Source organism: Lipotes vexillifer, unplaced genomic scaffold (genome assembly GCF_000442215.2).
Source record: "Lipotes vexillifer unplaced genomic scaffold, Lipotes_vexillifer_v1.1 scaffold1144, whole genome shotgun sequence".
In the NCBI taxonomy this organism is placed as follows: domain Eukaryota; kingdom Metazoa; phylum Chordata; class Mammalia; order Artiodactyla; family Lipotidae; genus Lipotes; species Lipotes vexillifer.
Window position 1 is genome coordinate 765,601 of NW_006795053.1, and position 8,437 is coordinate 774,037.

The following is an 8,437-nucleotide window of genomic DNA, read 5'->3' on the forward strand; positions in this document are numbered from 1 at the left end:
TTATCTAAATCTTATTTCCTCTTTCATGGTTTGCAAGGAAACTTTTCATCAACATAACAGACTGAGCTGATATGAGTAAGTTACCCTTTCAGTTTCAAGCATATAAAGGTTTACACAATATATTTCACATTGTAGAACAAAGCTTTTAGTACAAAGCAAAATAAAAGTAATATTTAGGTGTCAGGATTAAGAGAACCATTTAAATCAAACCATGAGAGAACACTAAAGATGCTCAAACTTGGATGTGGACCATGGGCCTGGGTACTGAGATTCAATGTCCAGATGAGAGTGAAGATGATACCATATCCAGGTCCAGTGGAAAACTCTATTTCCTTGACAAATCTATGAAGTTAGTCCCATCTGTAAAATGGAGATTTAAATATCCTGCTCACCAACTCAAGGGATCATCACATAAGTTAGAAATCTGCTTGAGGTAGTGTGTATAAAAGGAATTATCCATTAAAATCCAAGCCCTTCCCCTATGTCTTAAATGGGTAACACTTAAAGTAACAAATTATTGTTACCTGTGAGGTTTATCAGCCCTGAGCTGAGAAGTTAACATGCTTCTTTATAATTACAAAAAGATTTAGGTCTCCTACAGCTCACAACAAATATTACTCCTTTACACATTCCCAACCCAGATAGCTATGGCACCTTAGAAAAACAATTTCCTCTAAAGAAAAAATCACATAACAAGTACATATACTTATATACCTACATACAGAGAAACAGAGGGAACAAAATCCTTGTGAGAGCCATGGATGTAACAAATGGCAGAATACAGTTGGTCCTCTGTATCCATGGGTTCCACACCCACAGATTCAACCAACCGCAGTTGAATCTGTGCATGCAGAACCCACAGATACAGAGGGCCAATTGTACTATGCCATTTCATATAAGGGACTTAAGTATCCAGAAACTTTGGCATTCGCAGGGGTCCTGGAGCCAATTCCCCATCCCCCCATATGTTGATGAACGACTGTGTACATCTGAAGAACTCATGATGGAGCAATATAAATGGCAATTTAAAATATGTGTGTCTGAAGCACCCAAAATATTGGAGGAAAACATGTAATCCATAGACAGAAATAGTATATATATATATATATATATATTTTTTTTTTTTTTAAAGAGAGAAGATAAATTTGAAAAAGAACAAGCAGAATACCAACCACTAAAATAATATTCTAAGAGGACAGGTTTAATCAGTATACTGGTTATAGCTAAAGAGAAAAATCAGTCAATTAGAAGATAGATATTAGGAAACCTTGGCAAATCCATTACAGAGAGATGAAATGTGAGATATATGTGTGAGACAACTTAAAATCCACACGGAATAGGATGAGAAATCCCATATACTTCTAACAAGAATGTTACACTTAAAGGCACCTTGATAAAACTATTGTAGAACTTCAGTGTTTGGAGGAAACAGGAAAACTTACTGTATTAGTTTGGTAGGGCTGTCATAGCAAAGTACCAAGAACTGAGTGGATTAAGCAACAGAATTTTGTTTTCTCATAGTTCTAGAGGCTGAAAGTCCAAAATGAAGGTGTCAGCAAGGTTAATTTCATTCTGAGGCCTCTCTCCTTGGATTGCAGATTACCAACTCCCTACTGTGTACTCATTTGGGTTTTCCTTTGTGCATATGTGCCCCTGGTATCTCTTTGTGTGTCAGCATTTCCTTTTTTGGTAAGGACACCAGTCAGATTGAATTAAAGCCCCACACTAACAGCCCCCTTTTAAAGTAATCACACTCTACAGGCTCTATCTCCAAATACAGTCACAGGTACTGGGTACAAGAACTTAGACATGATTTTTTTTTTTTTTTTTTTTTGGTGGGGAAAGAGCATGCAATTCAGACCACAGCAAAGAACAAAACCAGATTTCTTTAAAGGGACTGACAATCAGACCATCTTTGCAAAATAATCACCAGGAGGAAATGGCATAATGCCTTCCAAATATGAATGAAAAACAATATCAACTTAGAAATCCATAACCAGAGAGAATATTTTCAAGAAGGAGAAAAAGACATGTGAAGAAATAAAAATAGAGTTATTCATACACTATTACTTAAAAATTTACTGGTGGTTGGATTTTTAAAGAAAATAACTAAATTTTAAGGAAGGAATACTATGAAAGTATTAATCTTAACAAAAGAATTTCAAACATTTTTACATCTAAACAATTATTACAAAATAGTGATGATTATGAGGTTGATGATGATGTGACATAGATAACTTGGAGGTTGTTAAAATTAGATAGGAAAATTGTAGAATAAATAAAGTGTGTGAAAAAATATGATATATGATCTTATATGTATATGATCTTAATTACATAAAAATGGATGCTTAGTTGTATAGATACACAAATGAAACCTAGGACACATCAAATGATAAATGGCTTGTGATTATGGATGACTTTGTTTTTTGCTTCTTGTATTTTTTGGCGTCTTATTATGCCCATGTTAACTTTTAAGAAATAAATGTTATTTTTAAAACAAAATAAATAAAATAAAATAAAATATAAAATAAAATAAAATAAAATAGAAGGTGAAAGGTTTTTTTCAGCATTTAGTATGCTGAGTTATTTGTATTGTGCTACTTCTATTTTTAAGGAGAAAGAAAGAGCTAGTACACATTTTAGATTTTGTTAAGTAAAAATAGTTTTAAAAATTATATTCACAAGAAAATTAAAATTAGAGTGTGCAATTTCCAAAATAGCAGAAAATGAAGAGATAATAAAAATGTAATAAATTATGCAAAGATAATTAAAGATGAAAATAAACAAGCAAGAAAGTATGGTAAGAAATCATGAAATAAGACCATAACAAGAGAAGGGAAAATATCTTCATGTATATGTAGATATGAAGTTGAATAAATAAAGAACAAAATTTATGTAAGTTTTATGTAAGTTTTAAAATCCACATAGCAGCACACTGTATTTTGTTTATGGTTATGTTTATGTGTATATAAAAATAATATGTAGTAATATAATATAATATATATTTGTATTAACATATATATTAAAAACCAACAAATATTGGAAGCAAAATATACATACTAAATTCTCGGGAAAAAGAATGAGAAAAGAAAAAGATGATGAAGGAGTTAAAGAGAACATTAATTTTATCTGTTGTGTGTAAGGTTATCTTTTAAAACTGTAACAGTAAAAAATAAAAATAAATAAATCGAAAGGGCTGAGTTAAAGAATTTCTAAGTTTCTAATTCTTACAATGGTCTGATCCTTTTATATTTCAGAAGATCAGGTGTCTAAACTCTGATTTTATTGCTGACTGGTTAACACATTCATTGTGTACAGCCCCTGGTCTATATGTTTTATATGTATTAATTGATTTAATCTTCACAAATTCTAGAAGAGAAAGTTACTATATTATTAAAGTCATTATAGGCTCATGTGTTTAAATAACTTAGCCAAGGTAACATAGCAAATATGTGACAAAACTCTAATTCTAGTTCTGTCAATCTGGCACCAGAGTTAATGTTCTCATCTACGCTGCTGTTGTGTATCTTAAATGTTTTAAAATTGTATTCCATTACATACAGGAATTAATTTTCTCCTCAAAGTTATTGCATCTGTATATTTAAACTATTTTCTGTAACTTTCACCAGTTTTAAGAGCACAAATATATGTCTTTTTTTCTTACCAGAGAGGACAACCAGAATTCAATATAGTGATAAAAGAGAAAGGGAAATGAAAAATGTGAGATAAAACTTCATTAAAATTAAAACAGATTCCAGGCAAAAAGAGTTTCTAGTTCCCATAGAAAAATGGGTATTGAGAAAATGAGTTGACTATTCAAACCAGGAATAGTTGGGCTAAAATGAATATTTTAAAATAGTAGTATACAAACTAATAATTGCAATAGTTCCCTAACTCTTTCATCCTAAGAACCAGAAGCTAACAGATCTTTAACATATTTTGAAAACGTGGAAAGGCTAAAAGGTTGAAATACATCATCAGTATTTCAAATTAATTTTTTATTTATTATTATTTTATGTAAAGTCTATTCTATTCTCACATACAATTCTTCTAAGTCAGTTTTTGTTTTACATTACTGATTTATTAATAGAATTAATTATATTTTTCTATTTCTTTAAATTTTATTTATTTATTTATTTATTTATTTATTTATTTATTTATTATTTCTTTGCAGTACATGGGCCTCTCACTGTTGTGGCCTCTCCCGTTGCGGAGCACAGATTCTGACGCGTAGGCCCAGCAGTTATGGCTCACAGGTCCAGCTGCTCCGCGGCATATGGGATCTTCCCAGACTGGGGCACAAACCCGTGTCCCCTGCATCGGCAGGCGGACTCTCAACCACTGCGCCACCAGCAAAGCCCTATTTCTTTAAATAAAAAAAAAAATTTTACATGTGTTCAATAACTGAGGCTGTTATTAAGTCTGTAGATCAAGATTTCAGACAAAAGTAAAATAATAATGTGAAATATATTTTTATGGCAGGAAAGAACATCTTAATTTTGTACATGCTACACAGGCCATGCAAATTGAGGATTGCTCTATAAAAGTCATTTTTCTAAGTGAAAATCTCTTTTACAGTTAAAAATATAACAGCAACCACAAAATTGTTACTTCAAAACTTTATATTTGTAACAAGTTTCGCTTTTGAAATGCATACTGGATACCTAATACAACCACTTACGGTTGAATGTCACTGTAGTTTTTGAGCCACTACATTGCATCATTTGAGTCTTTATGCATTTTAAAACACATTTTTGTGTCTTGGGTAACACTTCATCAGTGTTAATGAGCACTTTTTACAACATAACTTGTAAATTCAGTTTTATCCATTAAAATAGATGGGCTTTCTAGCATCATTTTGAGGAAAAGATGCATCAGCTTTTTCCAAGCAAGTATAAATTTGAGGTGATATAACTTGACTGCAAAATAAAGTTGACAGAACCCATATAAACTCATACATACAATGTTTATACACTTATGTAAGCTCTTCTAAAAGCAACTTTAATTGAGAGGGTAAAAGTTAGATATAAAGGAAGAGAAAGCTCAAAAAACTCAAAGCCACACTTTGATAAGTATGAATAGATCCAAGATGTGTAGAAAGAAATATTGAAGGTTCGACCTGCAAACTATCCAAAAACTTGAACTAAATACAATAGCTATGAGTCATATGTAAGAGTAGGTATATCTTAACTTTCTTGTTAATATGTACCTTTGTAATATTACTTGTTGCCCTTTCTTTCCAGTTATGTAAGTATGGTTATGAAGAATATCAACCACTCAATATGAAAAAGTTTTCTTTTTGAAAAGTTAAAGCTATGGGAAATACCTTAAATCTATATTACAAGACTGAAATGAGTCTACCCATAGTGCAAGTTTTATAGGAAAATACCATCTTTGCTTTTTGATTTTTAAAAATATTGTCTTATATCAATACATGAAAAATTACATTTGTTAAATGTTTTCAGTCATCATTAATTCAATAACACTAATCTATTAAAACTGAAAAGGAAGAAAAAATTTAACAATTTACCTAATTTGGATTTAATATAGAAAATGAAACAAAAAACTGATCACTAAATAATTTTCTCACTTGCTTTTAAAGTTCTACCTATAAAATATTTTACTGAAATTAATAACATGATATAGGTCATAAAAAAATAGAAGACCATGTAAAAGCAGCTTCTTTCTGTTAGTAAATCTAAAGACAATGAATTATTATTATATTTTGGAGGAAGCTTGTCTTCTTTTCAGAAAATTTTCAACTATACATTAAAAAGATAATGGATTAAATATACACACTACTACATATAAAATAGATAACCAACACAGACCGACTGTATAGCACAGGAACCTATACTCAATATCTTGTAATAACCTATAATGGAAGAGAATGTAACAAAGAATATATATAATAAATATATATAATATATATATATATATATGTATATATATATATATATATATATATATATATATATATAAATGAGTCACTTTACACCTGGAATTAACACATTGTAGATCAACTATATTTCAATAAAAAAAATATAAAGAGATAATAGAAAACAAATATTTCAAGTACCATAAAATCATGACAACATAAAGTGATTTTGAAGTTATCAACAAAAATCAACAAAAGTATGTCAAAATATCTATATGGTTTCATATTTTCATTCTGCCAGAAATACATCCTTCTATAAATTTCCAAACTCTGAACAACTCCAATCAAGCAAGTTTTATATTTTATGTTTTTTGTTTTTTTTTTTAACTGATACAGAGAAGCAAATTATGAATAGGCCATATCTTCTCCCTAACTTTGCCAATATTAAAATTTAAATTAATACAAACTTGAGAACTAAAACTTTTATGTAAAATTAGTCAAATATCTATTCTAAGGAGAATTGTTTTGTAACTCTTCAATGAAGCCTAGATACAATGAAAGTAAAGTCTTCAAAAAGAGAGCATTCATGAAATTTAATATTTGGGTCATGATATTGCTACTGTTGCTACTGGCAGGAAAGGGGGAGTTATTATTTCTAGCCATCTCCCCCTGCCTCTCAAGAGAATGTCCTTTACACACCTTTCATCTCCCCAGGACCTCCAGTGGTGATATTAAAATAGCTCCATTTAATTAAATTCAAAATTATGTATTGCTAACCCATTACATTTCAGGCATAAATGTGTCTCAGGATAAAAGAAAGTAAAAAATAAAATTAAAAAAAATTTAAAAAAACCTCTTGAATGAGATGCAGTTTCTGCCTTCAGGTTTAAGAACCTGATCACAATACAATGTGATGACTGTAAAGATCAAATACAAAAGAACTTGCATGAAGGAATAAGTGATTATTCCTTTTGGTGGAGTTGGGGAAGGGTAATATTATTTTAAAAAGGAGGACATTTGAGCTGGACATTGAATAAATAATTTAACTTTCCAAATCATAAAGAAAATGAAGTCACCAGCACATGCATTGTCAAAGGAGACTAGAAGAAGATATGGCTAGCATGTTGAACTGGAGATTGATCTGGTGTCAGCAAAATTATTCAGTAAAAAGCCAGATAGTAAATATTTTAAGCCTTTCAGGTCATTCACTTTAAATACATAGCTCTGCTGTTACAGCATGAACTCATCTATAGACAATATGTAAATGAATGCACTTGCTGTGCTCCAGTAAAACTTTATCTGCATAAACAGGCAATGATCAGGATTAAATCAGTGGACTGTAGTTTCTGACCCTAAGAACATTATGTTAAGTGAAATAAGTCAGTCAGAGAAAGACAAATAGTATATGCTCTTACTTACATATTGAATCTAAAAAAAAGTTGAACTGATATAAACACAGATTAGAATGGTGGTTGCCAGATCTGGGAGATGAGGAAAATGATGAGATTTTGGTCAAAGGGTACAAACTCCCAGCTATAAGATGCATCTAATATACTGCACGGTGATTATAATTAACAATACTGTGTTATGTACTTGAAAGTTGTTAAGAGATGAGATCTTAAATGTCATCATCAGGGACACAAAAAATGGTAATTTTGTGAGGGATGAGATGTCAACTATATATATATGTGTGTGTGTGTGTGTGTGTGTGTGTGTGTATTCAATCATCACATTACACACCATAAACTTACATATGTGTGTGTATGTGTGTGTGTATATATATATATATATATATATATATACACACACATACACACACATCACATTTTCTTTATCCATTCATCTGCTGATGGGCACTTAGAGTGTCTCCGTATCTCAGCTCTCAGCTATTGTAAACAATGTAACAATGAATATAGGGGTGTATATATCTTTTCAAATTAGTGTTTTCATTTTCTTTGGATAAATATCCATGAGTGGAATTGCTGGATCATACAGTAGTTCTATTTTTAGTTTTTTGATGAATCTCCAAACAGTTTTCATAGTGGCTGCACCAATTTACATTCCCATCAACAGTGCATGAGGGTTCCCTTTTCTCTACATCCTTTCCAACACTTGTTATTTGTTGTCTTTTTGATAATAGCCTTTCTAACAGGTATGAGGTAATATTTCATTGTGTTTTTTATTTGCGTTTCCCTGGTAATTAGTGACACTGAGCATCTTTTCATGTACCTTTTGGTCCTCTGTATGTCTTCTTTGGAAAAGTGTCTATTCAAATCCTCTGCCAACTTTTTTAATGGGGTTGTTTGCTTTTCTGATGTTGAGTTGTTTGAGTTTTTTGTATTTTTTGGATATTAACCCCTTACCAGACATACCATTTGAAAATATCTTCTCCCATTTAATAGACAGCCTTTTTTGTTTTGTTGATGGTTTCCTTCACTGTGCAAAAGCTTTTTAGTTTGATGTAGCCCCATTTGTTTATTTTTGCTCTTGTGTCTCTTGCTTGAGGAGAAATATCCAAAAAAATTACTAAGACTGATGTCAAAGAAATTACTGCCCATG